The following is a 16,963-nucleotide window of genomic DNA, read 5'->3' as shown; positions in this document are numbered from 1 at the left end:
TGTGATTTGATATCCCTTTTCTCTCTGTCCTTGGCATACCATGGGTAATGTTAACCCTGCATAGTTTGGATAATTTCTTTGTGCATGTATTTCTTATTAATCTTCTTGCATAAAATTCCTGCAGTATTTATGGCATTATCATGTATCGGTTCCACTTCAGTCACACTGAGCATGAAGGTTAATCCAGATTCCAAAAGCAAGGAAATGCCAAGAAAAAAAATTGCCATTTACAACAGAATTCTCTATTCAAATTATTTATTTCATCCAAGCGTGAAGCAGGATTAAAAGTGATGTTGCTTAAAAGTAATGTTGCAGCTGGCTGCTCAAATAGTGCCTTGGTAAGATTAATAACAGCCCAGCTGATCAAGCAGTGCCTTCTGGGCAGGTGGTCCCTGCTGCAGGATGGGCTCCTTCAAATCTCTTCAAGTTGAAAGTTTGTATAAGTGAAGTTCCCATTCTTACATCTAATAGCTGTTGGAGTTTTTGGTGTGGTGTTTTATTGATTGTTTTGGTGGTTTTTTTTAATCCTGTATTAAGTTTGTTATGCAAGTGGAGTTGATTACGTTTGTACATCTTCATCAGGGGCTGTAGTGATAGGATAAGGGGTGGTGGGTTTAAATTTAAAACAGAGGAAGTTCAGGTTAGATATAAGAACAAAGCTCTTTACTGTGAGAGTGGTGAGGCGCTGGAGCAGGTTGCCCAAGGAAGTGATAGATGCTCCATCCAGTGCTCAAGGCCATGTTAAACAGAGCTTGGGCGACATGGTTTAGTGTGAGGCATCCTTACCCACGGCAGGGGGTTGGAACTGGATGATCTTAAGGTCCTTTCCAACCCAAATCATTCTCTGATTCTATGATGGATTGGGAGAAAGGCCAAGGTGCTCCTTAGAAATGCCTGTGGTACAGTAAGTGAAGGCCAACAGGTGACCCTCCTACTCATCGCAAAGACAGTTAATTTGTGCAGTGCAGCACATGATGAATCTGTCTTACACATTGTGGTATGAGCTGATGGCTGGATCCCAGCTCCCTGCTCTGCGCTTGGGCTTTTGGTGTTCATTAGGAACCCAGAAACAAAGCTTTGTTTCTTTCATCTTTGCTTCTTTTCCTCATTTTAAATGTATTAAGGGAGTTTTCCTCCAGGATTTTACCTCTGTTAATTCCATATATATTTGAATATTGTTTCTTCCAGCTTAAATTTTTCCAGTACCTAAATCAAAATGACCCCATTATAAACTTAGAGTCAATTTGATAATGTAACAACTTAAGAGTATTATATAAACATGTTTCTTGCAAGAAAATTTGTTTTAAATGAGACCGTGTGCACACGTTAATGGGAAATATTTGTCACACTTTTGCTTTTCTGCCATTTTTTGTATGTTGCAATAGTTATTAACAGCATCCTTAGAAACTTCTCTTATGAGAGAGTATAGAACGGGGTTTTTTAATGCCATAACTGAAGTTACAATTTTTAATGTCTTGGATGTGATTCCAAACAAAGGTGAATGAGAGTGTGGTCCCTAATTGAGTACATGGCTGTCATTACACTGAGGGACTTTGCTGATGTTATATAAACCACTAGAGCCAAAACTCCATCAGTTGATAAATTATATAAATCAGTCCATAGGAGCTCTTCCTTGTGGAGCTTCTTCTGGGGAACTTGATAGATCTAAATCTTATTTTGATTTCATTCCTTGGTCTTTGGCAAGGTTGCAAAACTCGCACCTTTTTCCTGCAATAAACCAGGGAGGGTGGTACTTTTTGAAGTGTTAAAATTGTGAATTCTAACAGGTTTAAAGTAATCTTTGTGACCTTCCAACATGACACTGCATATTGTTTATCCTGTAAATCATCTTTCCATAGAGGATCTGCTTTGTAAGCAATATTTGCTGATGCTCAGGGTCCCCAGTCCTTCTGGAGATTTAGCTCTGGGGATTGTTTACCTGTCAGCTAAAATATTACTTCACCATCAAGTGGTGACTGCTGTGTGAGGGTACATATGCGACTGTTTTCTGCTATGTGTGGTCATGCCCTGAGATTTTGCATATGAAATGAAAGGGATGCTTTCCCAGGAAAGGCCAACTTCCACAGTCATCCCAGAACATTGCTTTTGTGTGGAAACGGGTAGTTTGGAGATCACCCATTGGAGGCATAGAGGTAGGGCTGCTTTTTATGCGTGTGTTGAATTTCATCTGTCACTTTAATGTCTAGTTGGAGCCTTGAAAGGTCTTTTCGCACGTTCCCCTCAATATTTTGCCATGAATACCTTTGCATCTTCACTTGGCTTTGCCATGTTGCTGCCTGCTCCCTTTTCTGGTTAACATGGGAACACGCAGAGACTTCCCAAAGGGCTCTGCTGGTGACCTGCTGCCAGCAGGAGAGCCAAACACTTACTCCTGCTCCTGACCCCATCTTTTAATCAGATTTTTCTTAAAAGCAAAGGCTTTCTAGATTATCTTGTAGTGGCTTCATTTGCATATGACTCTCTTTGTGGAAGGAGTTTTTGAAGCCTACGAATATCCATTGGGTTTTGATAATACCAACGTACATAGGTCCGGCGACTCTCCCTCATGCACATGCATGCAGCAGGTTTGTGAGGCATGACTTCCCTTTACAGCAAAGGAAAAGCAACTGTTCTCCTTAATGAAAGGTGTAGATTTAATAATTCTTTTTGAATTTTGCTGGCAGAGGTGCCAGGATTACTGGTCTGTATTACCCAGATAGCTTCTGTCATCTTAAAAAACTGGAAAGGAACAACACCCTCCCCTGCTCTGCTGCCATAGCCTGTGTGCCTGGGAAGAACCTTTCCTTTTGCCTGTTACATGGCAAGTCACTGCTTGTGTGCAGCACCTTGCTTTATACGCAGCTTGCTAGTGGCATGTTACACACAAATGTGTGCTTATAAAATCATTGCTGAAGCCAAAATGAAGCTGCAAGCTTCAAAATATCTTCAATTTGCTGGGTTTAATCTTTTGCATTTTATGCTCTGATACCTAAAATACTGTTTAATTTTTTATCTCCCAAATCCTCCTCCTCCTATTTCTTTTTCATCCTGCTTTTACATGCAATACTTCCTTCTGATTGCTATTTTTTAACCAAGTTTCTGCCCAGATGGAGCGTTTTGCATGTTCTTAACTGTCAGGTTTTATTGTCCAGGATTTTGAACAGCAAGGTCAGTCCATGAGAAGTTCTGTTACTCCTAATAAAGGACTGGTGGCACTCATGTTCTTTTTATTTGGTTTCCTGAAATAAATCGGGTGTATGTACTCTCTCAGTAAGGTTGATTTTTATAGAGTAAGTGCTTTAGAAAGTGTTCTTGAACGTTGAAGAGGGTTATATATATTTATTTTTTTAATATGAACACAAACTCAATTGTCTGAGTCTGGGATGAGTTCACAGTACTCTCTAGGAAAAGATGTTATTTTGATGAAGACCTTAAGAATAAGTGCTCAGCTATATGGCATTGGCTCATTCTGCATGGGTAATTTTTGGGTTTATGCATTTTCTTACTGTTTCATTAGGCAAAGAAAAAAGCCATAAAATCATTTAATGTCATTTTCCCTCCAGTTATTAATAGTTGTATACTTAGTACTTTCTTGTGAGCATTGTATTGAGGTATAGATTTAAGTTGGCATGGTAATCTTAGCACTATGGATTAGAAGGAGATGGCATGTTAGAAAGTACTCAACAGCCAGCAGAGCCTTTGTTGCTTAATCCGGGGCAGTAAATGCATGTTGGCCTAATTCTGTAAATTGATTGTAGAATTGTGTAGGTTTGTGAGTTTGAGACTTTTCTCTTATAATCTAAAAATCATAAAACCTGGAAAAATCCATGTTACCCATGCTGGTGGAGGTATGACCTACTAGATGTTTTCTGTAACTTTAAAGGAAAGCATGTTTCAAATCTACTGACTTCTGCTACTGGGTGTGCAGCTAGGACACAATTATATGGAGGTGTTCTAACCTTGATGCTTGATTACTTCAGATCACATCAGTTTCATTATTACTGCTGGCTGACAGCTTGATATGGCTGAGGCAAAATGATTTGGTGACCTTAGTCCCATTTCTCTTGGTCCATTTGTCAGTCAGTTGATTCTGTTCTTGCTCTTCCCAGAGAAGCACCCAATGGTTGGAAGGAAAGCAGATGAGTAGACTTGGAATGACCAGAGATGAGGGAAGTTTCCATTCTGCTTCTGTTCAAGAGTCTGAATCACTTCCACATGAGTATCTAAATGCCTCAGTATTTTGTGATGCATTCTTGCGATGTAAAACTCTCTGGGAAAGGGTCATGGCCTGTTCAATGCCACAGGCTTTTTTTAGGGAATTTCTCAGTTGAAGCCTTCTAAGTAGAGCCATTCCTAAGCACTGAATGTCCTGTAAGGCTACTTTTGCCATGCAGTTTGAGTAGAAAATTAAATAGGTGATGTGGAAGGAAACACAGATAATAAAGGAGAAGCTCATTATAGACAAAAAATACATTTGTGTATTGTTACAACTAGTAGTAGGCGTTACTATGTAATCACAGCATGATGTGCATTGTGTTCTGTTATGTATTTTTTCAGTGCTTTAATTTTAGTTAACCACAGCTTAGGTTTCTGGATTTGAGACTATGCTTTGCTAGTACAGTATGAACTTAGTCAAAAGAAAATTCCTTCTTGAAAGAGCCTCCAATCTAATTCAGATTTTATCTATCTTTCCTTTAAAATATTCAGTTAGTGTATACTCACTGGGGAAAGAGTGCTCGCTTTTAATTCTGATAGTGATTGAATTCTGCAATTAAAAATTGAATAAGCAAGCTACTTTGCTTCAGTGGGTGAAGAAAATTTTATAACTCGGCAGTTTATTTAGCAGTTTAATTTTTTTGTGCCCTCCTGAGTAACACGGGCTCATCCCTTCCTTTTTCTCCTGCAAAGTGTGGGTGGGTGGGGGTTGTTTGGGTTTGTATTTTATTTTTTATTCTTTGTTCTTTATTATTATTATTCAGTATGCTTAATATTATTTAATTTCAGTACCCTGAAGTATTTGAATTGAAGAGTCCCAAATAAAAATCTCTTTTGGGGCAGGAAGCTTTCTTGATAACTTTGATAACATCTACTTCTACTTTCTAATGGCAAATCAGCTTTCAAGCTAGTAGGTGCCATTTAAGCAAAAAAAGTTGTCTTTTGCATCAAAATACAACTCCCAAATGGTGGTAGTTACTAAGTTAACACTTTCTACCCAACTGTGGGAGCACTAGCATCTTCGAGAGATTCCAATTTTGGTTCTTATCTATGCTTGACATTTAATGCGCTTGACATCCTGATTATTTTACACCTACCTAATTTCTTCCAGCTCAAGGGGTAAGGACAATATTTTAAACAGTTGTGAAGCGTAGCTGTATGTTGTTAAGCAGGTGCCACACTACAAATGGGAGGAAAATGTCCCTAAACTATTCCTAGAATCATGGTTTTCAGGTGGTCTGTTTCAGGTTCCGCTAGAATTGTTCATCAGTTTGTTCAGCTGTGCAACTTGTTTATCTGCTTTGTTACCAGGAGGGTAAAGCCTCACTAATACTTCACGTCCTTTGATTTACCTGTATGTATCTGTGGGAATATAGATGCATTTAGAATACATAATGCTGGACTGCATGCTTACATTGTGTCCTTTGTGATCTAGGGGTGAGGCATTACAGTGACAGATTTCGGAGTGGTTACTGAAGGCTTCTATCTTTCCTAAAGTTTGAATTCAAATGGCATTGTAAAGAAACATATTCTGTATAAAATGCAGCCCACTGAGCCAAGCTCATCTGTCTGTAGGACACTCTTACTGCTTGTATGGTCTGTCTTAGAAGCACTGTCCTTTGTCTTGGTTTACAGATAATTAGGGTATAACATGAGGAATTAAAATATCATGGAGAAAAAAAAAAGACCTGATGTATCGTAAGCATACCTTGAGTAAAGTCTTTTCTCTCTCTTCGCAGAATAATTTTATTACCCACCTTTGTTGAGTTGTAGTCCATGTTAAATACATAATTCCCTGCAGTCATGTCAGACATTAGACTCTTTCAGAAAGGGTAAAATGGGTATTGTAGGAAGAGGAAGCAAAGGGGAGATGGTGGGACAACCAAGCTCTTTTGAGAAGTACAGCTGATGGGCACAGCTTTCGTGTTTCAGCTACTGGAGATTATGTGTAGTATTTAACTATCGCAACTGTAAATTGACTTACATGAAGAGCCATGAAAAGCTGTTGCAATACTTTATTTTACAGATAGTTTTGCAGGGACATTTTAAGTACTTGCCTAAGTCCTCACAAAACAATTACCATGGCCCAGCGAAGGGACCTTGAAGCAGCCCGGAGTGGGTTATAGGAATGATTTTTGAAATGTCTTTATTTCACAATCTTGCCACCTGGTGGTATACTCTGGCAATAAAAACATGGTTAGAAACCTCTTCTGAGAGTCATTGAATTTGGTAGGCAAGATCTGAAGAGCTGAATTTAAGACTGGATTATAAAGTAGGTTCTTGGGTTTTAGTGTGCAAGTCAGTGTGGTTTTCCTCCATTCTGTCAGTATCCCATGTTAGGTACAGGACAAGGTTGTGCATGTCTTTGCATTGAATGGATCTGTTTCCCTCCCCACACTGATTTCTAAAGACATGAGGGAAGAGAAGTATTCATATGGTTCTGGAACACTGAGTCATGGCACAAAGTAAATTTCAGGTACCGTATAAAAGGACTGGTGTCCATAGCTTGGAATTCCCAGGTAAAATAATGCAAACTGAATTTATGGTAAGAACACTTCTAGGCTGTTGTTATCCCTAAGACAAGTACTACACAGCCAAGCAATATAGAATTTAAATGGATTCAGGTAGTGTAAACTTTGATTCAGGCACAAGGTGGAGACTGAGTGAAGTCACTGATGGGCAGGAATGTGGCACTTTCAAAACCTAGTAGCAGGGGTCTGGGGGAAGCTTGCTCCTTTGTGCTAACCTAGGGTGAAGCAGATGTGGTCTTACTAGCATCTGTGGGAAGCCCTCATCTGTAATACAAGATGTTTTCGCATAGTGTTCAAACAGCATTAAACAAGCCAGTTTTTGCAAGATGGATCCAAGCATGTTTTACTGAGGGTATGATGAACTGATCATTAGCTAGGATTTAGAAGTCAGAAGTGGATGTTTTCTCTACCAAGAACATCGCCTCTGGCTGTGCCATATGCTACTGTGTAACACGAGTAACTGAGTAAATTTCTGAGTTGGGTCAAAAATGGCATCACACTGGAGCACCACGTTCCCTTTTAATACAAAAATACGACAATTTTACTATTTCTTCTTTCTTAATGGTATAGTGTTGATGTGTTTGCACATGGGAATCCTCATCAGGACCTTTCTTTCTGGCAGAACTGCTGCCTGTGATTTTAGTGCACCTCCTTGAGTATCTATTATGAAATAAGTCACAGTGTCATTTATTCATGATGACATCATATGGTGACCTTAAGACCACTCAGTTACTCACTTCCAGGTTCTTATGCCATGCAGTGAACACTAGGGGAATCTCTGCTGTCTGCCACCTTTCCTCTCGCACCCACACACACACACACACACACACCAGCCCTTGTGGTTAATGTTCTGTATTTGTCCTGTTAGTACTGAATATTAATAATGTTGAGTGGCTGTTCTAGAGCAGCCTGAAATGCTGAAGGTTTAGACTTATTTTCTTCAGGGTGCTAGCTATTTTTAAAGATGATGGGAATTGCAGCCATTTGAAAGTCTCCAAAGGGCTGCGTGCATTAAAAATACCATTTATTTACATCCACGAGAGGCCAGAGGGCTACAGCACTGATAAATGGCCAAAAGCGAGAGCTAGTTGGGAATGAAGCTCATAGTTCTGAGCTATTAATACAGATCTTTGGTCACAGAGTTAGAACTTTTTAATCACATTATTTTACTGCAAAATGTCTGTAACTATTTATGACACTGGATGTTTGCTCTTGGATCTGTTTCTTTTGTGGGGTATCCTTTAGATCAGTCCTTGTTTGTTCTGTTAATTTGCTTAATTCTCTGGAGTTTGTCAAGTCTAATTATCGCTTTTCTTTCTTCCAGTTTTGAAATCGAAATTGATTATCCAACACAAAAAGACCCAGCTGGTTCTATGACTTGGAACCCTGTTTATGAAGCACTCATTCGTTTTCACAAGACAACAGCACTGTAAGTTTTTTCTTTTTCTCCCCAAAATGAATAATCAACTGTTGTAACTTAATGGAACTTGTCAAAAATAGAAAATTCCTGAGGAATTCAACTCTTATTGGTAAATATCATCTTGTTTTTTGGCTTAGTGACACCAGCCAAGAAGTTCTCTATTTGCTTTACTGTGTGTGACTATTAAGAGATTTCTTCCTCTTTCATACGTTACAATGCTACATATGGTTTCACATCATTTAAGGAGAGCTTCCCTTGGTATGAAAGACCAATCTGCTTTCTCTTTACCTTGTGTTGTATGAAGGGTGGGGGTGGTGAATGTGACAAATGTGTGTTCTGGGTAGCACTGATGATGGCTGTGTAAGGGACATTGCTGAAATCCAGGGCAGGCGCCGTAACGTGAGTGCAGGAGGAGTGCACCGTCAGGTATGGAGCAGCACCAACTTACTTAAAGCATTTTGGTTGTAACTATACTAGCAGTCAGGTAGCTCGTATTGGCTGAACTTTTTAACCATGTTAAAATGAAATTGCTCAACTTGCTCTGAATGTGTGAGAATTCCATGGTTTTTTTTTAAGTACAAGGAAAAAGCTGGTTTTTATTGTGGATTTTCTGTCAAATACTAAGTGGTTCTAGTGATTTGCAAGTGGCAATATGATAAATGTGTAATCTGTATTTTCATTTAGTGCCTCTCTTGTTGAAGGTTTCTTAACCAAGAAGAGAAAATGAGGTACAATATTCAGACTACTATAGGAAAAGTGGTAATAGCACTCACTGCCTACTAAGTTAAGTTTGGGGCTTATGAAGTAGTAGAACCAACAAAGAAAAATTGATCAGTATTTATTCTTAATAGAGTTTAGTACAGTGAAGTATAAGATCACTTTTGATTTTTATGATTGCAAGATGTCTGGGCAAGTTTCTGCAATTAAGGCAGCTTTCCGTAGCGTAGAGCTTTCAGTTCTGCACAGCTGCTGTGAAGAGGACTGTATGAACATGGTTTAGAATATTTATTTACTTTTATACTGTATGGTAAAAACCTTAAAGTAACTGTTGTGTTCTGAAATTTCTAAAAAGCATTATGTGATGCAAAATGGCACTTAATCAGCTTTAATACATTCAAAATATTCAGTAATGCTTATGCGGATAGAAATTATTCAGAGATTTGTTCTCTTTTGTCACTAACACTTTCCAGATGAATTTCCACCAGGGTGATAAGTGTGTAGTTCTCCTACATGTAAATGTTTGATAGACTTTTTAAACTAAAACTAATCTAACTTCTATCAAAATGTTCTACTTAGTGCCTGTATTTTTTTGATATAGAGCAGAATAAAATCATATTCATCATGACTGTGTGGGCAACTATAACATTGAGTTGAGCATTGCCTCATAGTGACATCAGTCTTTGGCTGCAGTAGGTTGGCACTGTTGCTTTAATGAAGGTTTGAATAGGTGCTATAAGCTGTGCAGACCAACTACTGTGCTTGTCTTTCAAAATACTAGAGATTCAAGCTTTGTTTTTCAAAAACTCTTAAAACAAGTAGTCTGTAATCTAGTTGTCAGACATTTGTCTGACAAGACATGTCTGCAAGAGGCTGAACAGCTGACTGACTTACTAGAGAGGGACTTAGTCATTCAGCTATTTAAGAAAAAAAGAAAAGCCTCCCCAAGGTTTTTGTACTTTTTGTTTTTTGCAGAGAAATAGGAAGAGGTCAAAATACCATCATCTTCTCTGTTCCTTAATGTAATACCCAGCGCTGTTAGTTTCCTTCGTAGAAGGCAAACTGCCAGGCACAGTCACACAATGGAGAATGCTTGTAAAAATAGAACACCTGTAAAACCCCAAACAAACCTTTGTAGGGAACACTCTGTGTTGAGCCTCTTAAACACTGCTCGAGGCACATGCAGTGGGCTCAGAGTCTAACTGTGTACCCAAAGTTCACTGTTGTTCAGTGTGCCTCTGAAGCAGCAGGAGGTTGCATGTACATAATGGGGTTGGATCCTGACACGAGACAGGAGAAGCAGTGCTTTGACCGGGGGATTTTGTCTGGGGAGGCCAGGAGCACACGAGGACTATTTCTTCACTAAGGTAACTGCAGCTCTTGTCCTCTCCTAAAGATGTTCGTTCCCGTATGAAATCCTTCACGGTTTTGTTTCGTCGTTCTCATGACTTTTCTAAGTTACTAAGGAGGATTTTTACTGAGGAAGATACACTTTGATGCTCTTCTCCCCTCTTTTCAGTTTGGCCTGCTGGTGTAGCTCCTTGCTGAGATCAGGCTTAGCTCTTTTTAGACAAAATACCAGTGTTGGTTTCTTTTTTTTTTTACCTTGTCATTACTAAAATGTGTATTTTGCTTTGTGGGCCTTGTTTAGCTGCTTTAAATTTGAAGTCTTTTTTGCCTGCTGTTATCCATGTTGGAGTTCCATTGACTTCACTGAATACTGTACTCTTGGCTGAACAAAGTAGGTAAATTCTGTTTGCTGTCAGTTTGATGATACAGTCATCTTCTGTATCCCATCCATTTTTCCCTGGGAGAATTCATCTGAGTCAGAAGTATTAACACCGTTCTCAAATGGCCATTTGGGACTTCCCAGCTTTTGCAGAGTGGTGTAATCCATCTCACTTCCTACATTTCTTCCCTGAGACAGAGTCTTTCAGAAAAGCCAGTGGAACTGGAGAAGAGTCAGACTGATGCAAGGTGTGACACCCCCCCGCTTCACCCTGCTCCTCTTGTCACCCTGACCATGTTGTGCCTCAGCTTGGCCTTGGGCTCCTTATGTCTTTGGTCCTTACTTGTCCCTGTAGTATTCTGAGACCCATGGTTTGAATTTTCTGGATTCTCAGTCATTCACACTGCCTATTTGGATGGACTGAGTGACTTATTCTTAGGTCTTGTTTTGGGTTCCTCAGTAATCTCTCTCTGCAGATGTCAGTGCTTCAGCACTGAGTGAAGTGATGCTTTGCTTTTTATGTATGCAAGAAACACATGGTCTGCAGCCAGCTACTTACACTCACAAAATACTTAAGAATATGTTGAAATGCAAGGTCTTACAGAAAATGCAAATGCATTACTTACTACTTTTCCTTTGATTCTCATGATAGATTTTTGGAGAGTGCTCTAAGGCTTTTTTTTTTTTTTTTTGGTGCTATCACTACTTTGCCTTCATGCTTATGCTAATTTTCTTTCTTTGCCAGAGCCCCATAACATTTGTTATCAGTAGCTACAATTTCCTGCCACCTGTGGTAGAATATATTTCTTCATTATGAGCTTTTTGCTGCTTCCTCAAGTTTTGTTTTAGATTAGCTTCCATGGAATTTTTACATATCATTTGCTTGTCCTGCAAAACTTAATCATCTGATAGATATGAAAATTGCTGCTTCTAGTTTATATTGGCCCAAATCCCTTAGTACCAGTGCCTGGTCCCAGTACTGGACTGGTACTAAATTTAGCACAAGGGAGTGTGATGGAAGACTGGGTTTCGTAGGGTTTGTTCTGCTTTGAGTTTGTGGTGGTGATGGCTTTTTTCCCTTCCCTTCCCTTAAAGTGAAAGAGCACTGAAAGCACCAAGGCTCAGTTCAGAGGGACTTCTCTGAACTGGGCTGGGATACAGAGGAAATCACAGCTTTATTCTAAATGTGGTGAACATCTTCTCAGTGTCATTTGCAGCAACTTCACATCTCTATTCCAGAAGCTACTGTACTTTTAAAGACGACTTTAAAAATGAGGATGTAAGCAGAGGTTTACCACATGGAATGATGTACTGTGAATCCTTTTGCACAAATCGGAAGAGATATATATATATATATATATATATATACACACACACACACAAATTATGCCAACTACTGGCTTTAGAAATGCAAATGCGTATCTTGATGTTGTCCATTAAATGGACTTTTTCCCTACTCAATTTAAAAAACCCTAACCTTTTATCACAGGAAGAGCTGTCCAATACCTTGTCTGTAGTAGGTAGTTTCTTTTCTCTGTCAGCATCATCTGGAGCAAGGTTAGAGTGTGTCAGAAAGAAGTAGGAGTGTATGTGCAGGCAAACATAAATTGTACTGGATTTCCAGCATCGAAAGAGGGACTTGACAACTGCAGATGCAGAGCCTAAAAACTGTAGGAGGAAAGAGAAGGAATGGTTTTGTTTCTCTCTGCTGAATTCTGTTGCAGCAGCTGGTGTGAGCTATGTACCAGAGACGAAACGGTATTGTAGGTAAAACTGCTGCTGTCTGGCAACAGTAATTCATCTGATAGCTGCCAGTGAGGCTGCTGGAGAAACAACTACTGACTAGTCGTGCCTAAGGAAGAGCAAAGAATAATTTTCTATCATCTTTATTGATATTTTTATCTTTACTTTCTATCTTAGCCCCTGGGACATAAATCACAATTTGAAGGGAGATGAGAACACATTAGTTTTTATAAACTGCTTGTATTAGGCAGGAGAAACCTGTTTATGAAATGGTCCATGATACTGCTGAAACAGTCATAAGAGAGACCTTGCTGGGTCCCTCCTGCGCCACTTCTTGTCACCTTCTGGGATGCTGGCCCTGCTCTCACGAGCTGGAGCCGAGTTCTCCCTTTTGTACGTATGTGTTTGCTTCCTATGTTTTGTTGTGTTTTCTTCTTCTTTCCTCCCGTCCCCTCCCCAGACATCACTGCTGAGGAATTCTTCCTCTTTCCATCGTCCCACAGGTCCCCAGGGAAATGGTGCAGTCTTGCTTGAGTAGCATGATTCACCACTGTAAATGTCTCTGTCAGTGTTGCTTGAGAAACTGTGCTGAAATTGGAATGAAATCTGTGCCCAGTGGGCATAGATGTAACTTTCAACAGTTAAACCCTTTTCTTTCTCCTCCCTTTCCTTCAACGAGTATGTGCATTTCTACCTGTGCATTGTGGAGGAGATGAAAATAAAGCGCATACTTTGCAATATGGTGAGATTAAGGGTGGTGCTGAAACTTAGTTTTCTCATCAGCTTTTTTCCAAATCCCAGGAAGCAGCATTCCTGAAAATCAGGATCTGACAAGGGCTAGTAGCAGATCCTTTCTTTATGGAAAGAGCTTTAATAATGATGGAACTTCTTGTTCCTGTACACAAGGGACTTGCTGGGCCAGAAGTTGCATCTGAACCAGAGTTGATAATGCTCTGGAGTGGATCATTTGTACTTATCAGAGAAGCCTTCAGTCTTGGAGGGAGGTTTGGCAGAGGTTGGTTGGTGTATTTTGCAGGTGAGGGAGGTGAATGGATAAGGCTATAGCTCTTGGTTCTTGAAAAATCTGGGAAATGGGTGGTCAGCAAGGTCCTTGCAGAGCAAAGGCAGGCGTAGCTCCAGATAACAGCTCAGGCAAGGACCCGACAGGCCTGACTCCTCGGAGGTGGTTGTGAAAGAAAGAAAAGAAGAAAGAAAAAACCCACCTGATGCAATCAAAGTAAAGAGCCAGCACAATTGGTTGTGTATTTTAGAACAGAATCCAGGGAAAGAAAATTAGGATTTGAAAAGGCTAAAGTGGAGGAGATTGCAGTAGTTAACAAGAGGTTATTAAGGACCAGAGAATTTTCTGTCTCGTCTTCATGGAATTTGAATTATTCCTGTTAAAATACATACCAGTAAAAAGAAAAAGTAAAAAAAAAGGAGAAAGGAGGAGAAAAGGACAGCTTCAAACCTGAAAAAGTCATCATATTGCATTCTGCAGGGAAAGGAAAAGTGGCAGAAATAGAAAATCCCCAAAATCATCAAATCATCATAAGCTTTTTGAATCTTGAGAACAGAAAATAAACTTTTAAAACACAGGGTTCATGCATATGAATGCATGTGGGTGTTTGTGTGCCTGTTCATACATACACCATTGTAGTTTATCACCAGCCAAGGTATAGTAAGATTTAAAACTTGCAAAAAGCTTTGGTTGTTTTCCATCTAGAGTCTCATTTTAATCCTCTGATTTTGCTGTAGAAGTCTTGGGCCTTGTGATGGTCTTTCATTGTTTTCATAAGCTGTGTGTGTGACAAGGCATTCGTTAGTTTTCTGTAGTCAGATTTGAGTAAAACATAGGTAATTTCCATACTCCCAAGTTAAAAAAAGCATAATTTAGGTTTTTCCCCCCTTATTTTTCATTCCCACATTGCATTGGCCTACAAAACACTCTCTTATTATAAGAGATTTTCAAAGTTTCTGCAATGGTGGCTCAATGCTTATCTCTTACAAGAAGTTGGAAACTGGTATGAATGATTCATTTTGAATAGCTATTTTGGTGGTGCATGCATCATCTTAGATATGACTTTACATAAAATGGATGGGAAAATGCTAGTTTATATACCTCCTCCACCTATCTATTTAAATGAAAATCCATAAAACTTGATCAGGAGACTGTCATTTGGATTTATTTGGAAAGAACATTAAAAATACAGTAAGGAAAAACCAAGGCAGGAGCTCTGGGTTGGTGAATGGTGATCAGCTAACTGTGAAATGGAGGAAATTCAGTGGGCAGTACCCAAACTCACGCTTGGCTTTAAGCCACAGATGTTTGCAGTGCCTGAAGATAAAATGATCCAATGAAATAGAATAAAATCAAAACTGCAGCAAGGCAGAAGACAAGATCTGCAAGTGTTCTCACACATTGAGGCACAACCAACTGCTCTCCAAAGTGGCTGGGGTTGGTTTTTGGGGGTTGGTTTTTCACTTGTTTGGAAGGATGGAGAAGAAAGGGAGAGGATGAGTCTTTCAGTAGTGTTGTTGGAGGAGGGCTGGATGGGTGAGGCTCCTGGGAAAAAGATCCTCAGAGAAGTTAACCTTTCAATGAGAAAATTAGGCTTTTTTTTTTTAATGTGATTTCGAAAGAAATGAGGATCTTTTGCATTGGCTGCTAACAGTCGTGTTATTTTTGCTTCTGTGGGGACTGGCTTCAGATTGCTGCTAGTCTGTTTTGTGGTGTGCAAAATGCAGCATTAAGAGAACAAGAAAATACTATGATAATAAGACAGCTATTTTTAAAGTGCAGAAACAAAATCCTAAAACTACAATGCAGTTTTTTTCATATGTAATCAGAATAAAGTAGTATATTGAAAAAAACTTGACTACAGCTTTGAACAGTGAATGAATTTAGGGAAACTTCTGTTACACAGAGCATGTAATCCTCGATTACTGAGAGTGAATCAGGAAACAGGAAGGTGACGTACAAAAATGCACTTTTAATAATCATTTATCTTTTCCACTCGAATTGTGAATCATGCAGTTTTAAGGGTTTAATTTAACCTCTCTACAGCACTATTTCTCTTTACATGCTGCAGATACAACTCAATCCAGGCAAAAGTCCTGGGGAGGTGAATGAAACGTACGCTTGCAAGGTTTGACCAGTCAGTGGTGAATACTCACTTTTTGGTGAGCAGATGGTGGTTCCAAGTCTGGGCAGAAATGTTGTCATAAGTATTTCCTTTGGTACTTCTGCTGTTCTAGTCCTTGTCATTATCTGTCCTTGTCTGATATTCTAGTCTAGTCCTCCTCCCATCTGGGACATGTTTACTGTAGGAACTATGTGTTTTGTCAAAATATTTAAAAGGGAACAAAGAGAGAGTGTGCTCAGAGAAAGAAATAACTTTTTTGTCTTCATGCTGTGGACATGACTGATACACTTGGTGTGCTCCTGTGTTTTTAATGATATATGCAGGCAGTGTAAATGGATGAAAGAAAGTTTTGGATTTAGAGAAAGTAAGTTCCCATGTGTTTCCTGCGCTGTTTCTTCTTACAGTATTGGTAGATTTGATTTCTTAATTTAAATTGCCACTTAAAACAATGCCTGATAGATATCTTAAGAACATGAAATACTCTGTTTACCAGTGGAGCAGTGTGTACAAGGAAGCCACAAAGACCAAATTTGAAGTCACAGCCAGTAGCTTCTTGCAGTGCAGGTAGGGCTGGAGCCGCTCCGGCGGATGGTGACAGAGCAGCCTGCTTTGCAAAGGTTGGGCTTTTACAGTTTAGGGTGGACAAATATTCAGGTTTGCCATATGAGTAGTAGGAGCTGCTCCCAAGAGGTTCAGCTTTGTTCTGATGCTTATGGCACAGTTGTGCTTGGTGTTTATCACCCGCACCAAAATGAGTTGCATGTACAGAGAGCAGTGTATTGTTGCGAGAGAGACTTTTTTTTGTCCTGATAATGCTTTCATGCATTGAAGAAAGTCTTACCAGTCATTTCACAATGTCAGTCTCCTGAATTTCTAAGTCAGGGTTGTAATTCACAATATTTACATCATTACATCAAATATCACACTGGTTTAATTCCCTATCAGATTGAGGGTAGCTAACCGAAGCATCTTAATTTGAACAAAAAGGACTCTACCATGAGATCTCAGTGATTCTATGTCTAAAGTGCATGGGATTTCTATGTCTTAAGTACACTGGGTTTATTCAGCTATTTTTCTACCTCTAATGGTTTGTTAAATGAACTTATATGGTCCTGTTGTAAATTGGACTATAAATTGTTTGGTGCAGGAGTGGTGTTGGGTGAATTTTGATAGACAAGATATTTGTAGTTCTGAAGTAATTCTGCAATACAGGATTTAACAGCTCTTTCCGATAGATCTTTAAAATTTCATTTTTGTGATTTTTATCTTGGTCTAAAGCAGTCCTGTAACTCATATTCAGAAATAAAAGGCAATTCTCCTGGAAGACATTCTTAATGCTTTATGCAAACTGTTTTACAGGGAGACCTCCTATTGCAAAATGACCTATATCTTTACTATGACTGATTTGAAAGAGCAGAAGGTCAAAAATCTCCTAATGTGTGTTTGAAATGTGTGTGTCAGC

At 39.3% G+C, this 16,963-nt stretch overlaps 1 protein-coding gene across 1 annotated transcript in view; it reads left to right on the top strand.

Moving 5' to 3' along the window:
• The first annotated feature begins 8,064 nt into the window (after positions 1 to 8,064).
• The window catches only part of ATP2B2 (ATPase plasma membrane Ca2+ transporting 2), a 273,342-nt gene continuing 264,443 nt past the window's right edge, over positions 8,065 to 16,963 (top strand). The window contains exon 1 of the mRNA XM_057404260.1: positions 8,065 to 8,175. The gene's annotated coding sequence lies outside the window, so the exon portion shown is untranslated. The remainder of the gene's footprint in view (positions 8,176 to 16,963) is intronic.

The sequence above is a fragment of the Pezoporus wallicus genome, unplaced genomic scaffold (genome assembly GCF_028554395.1).
Source record: "Pezoporus wallicus isolate ANWC-B61680 ecotype Strahan unplaced genomic scaffold, APGP_CSIRO_Pwel_v1 contig_5935, whole genome shotgun sequence".
In the NCBI taxonomy this organism is placed as follows: Eukaryota; Metazoa; Chordata; class Aves; order Psittaciformes; family Psittacidae; genus Pezoporus; species Pezoporus wallicus.
Note: the sequence above shows the minus strand (reverse complement) of the source record. Positions and strands in the feature narration are given on the sequence as shown.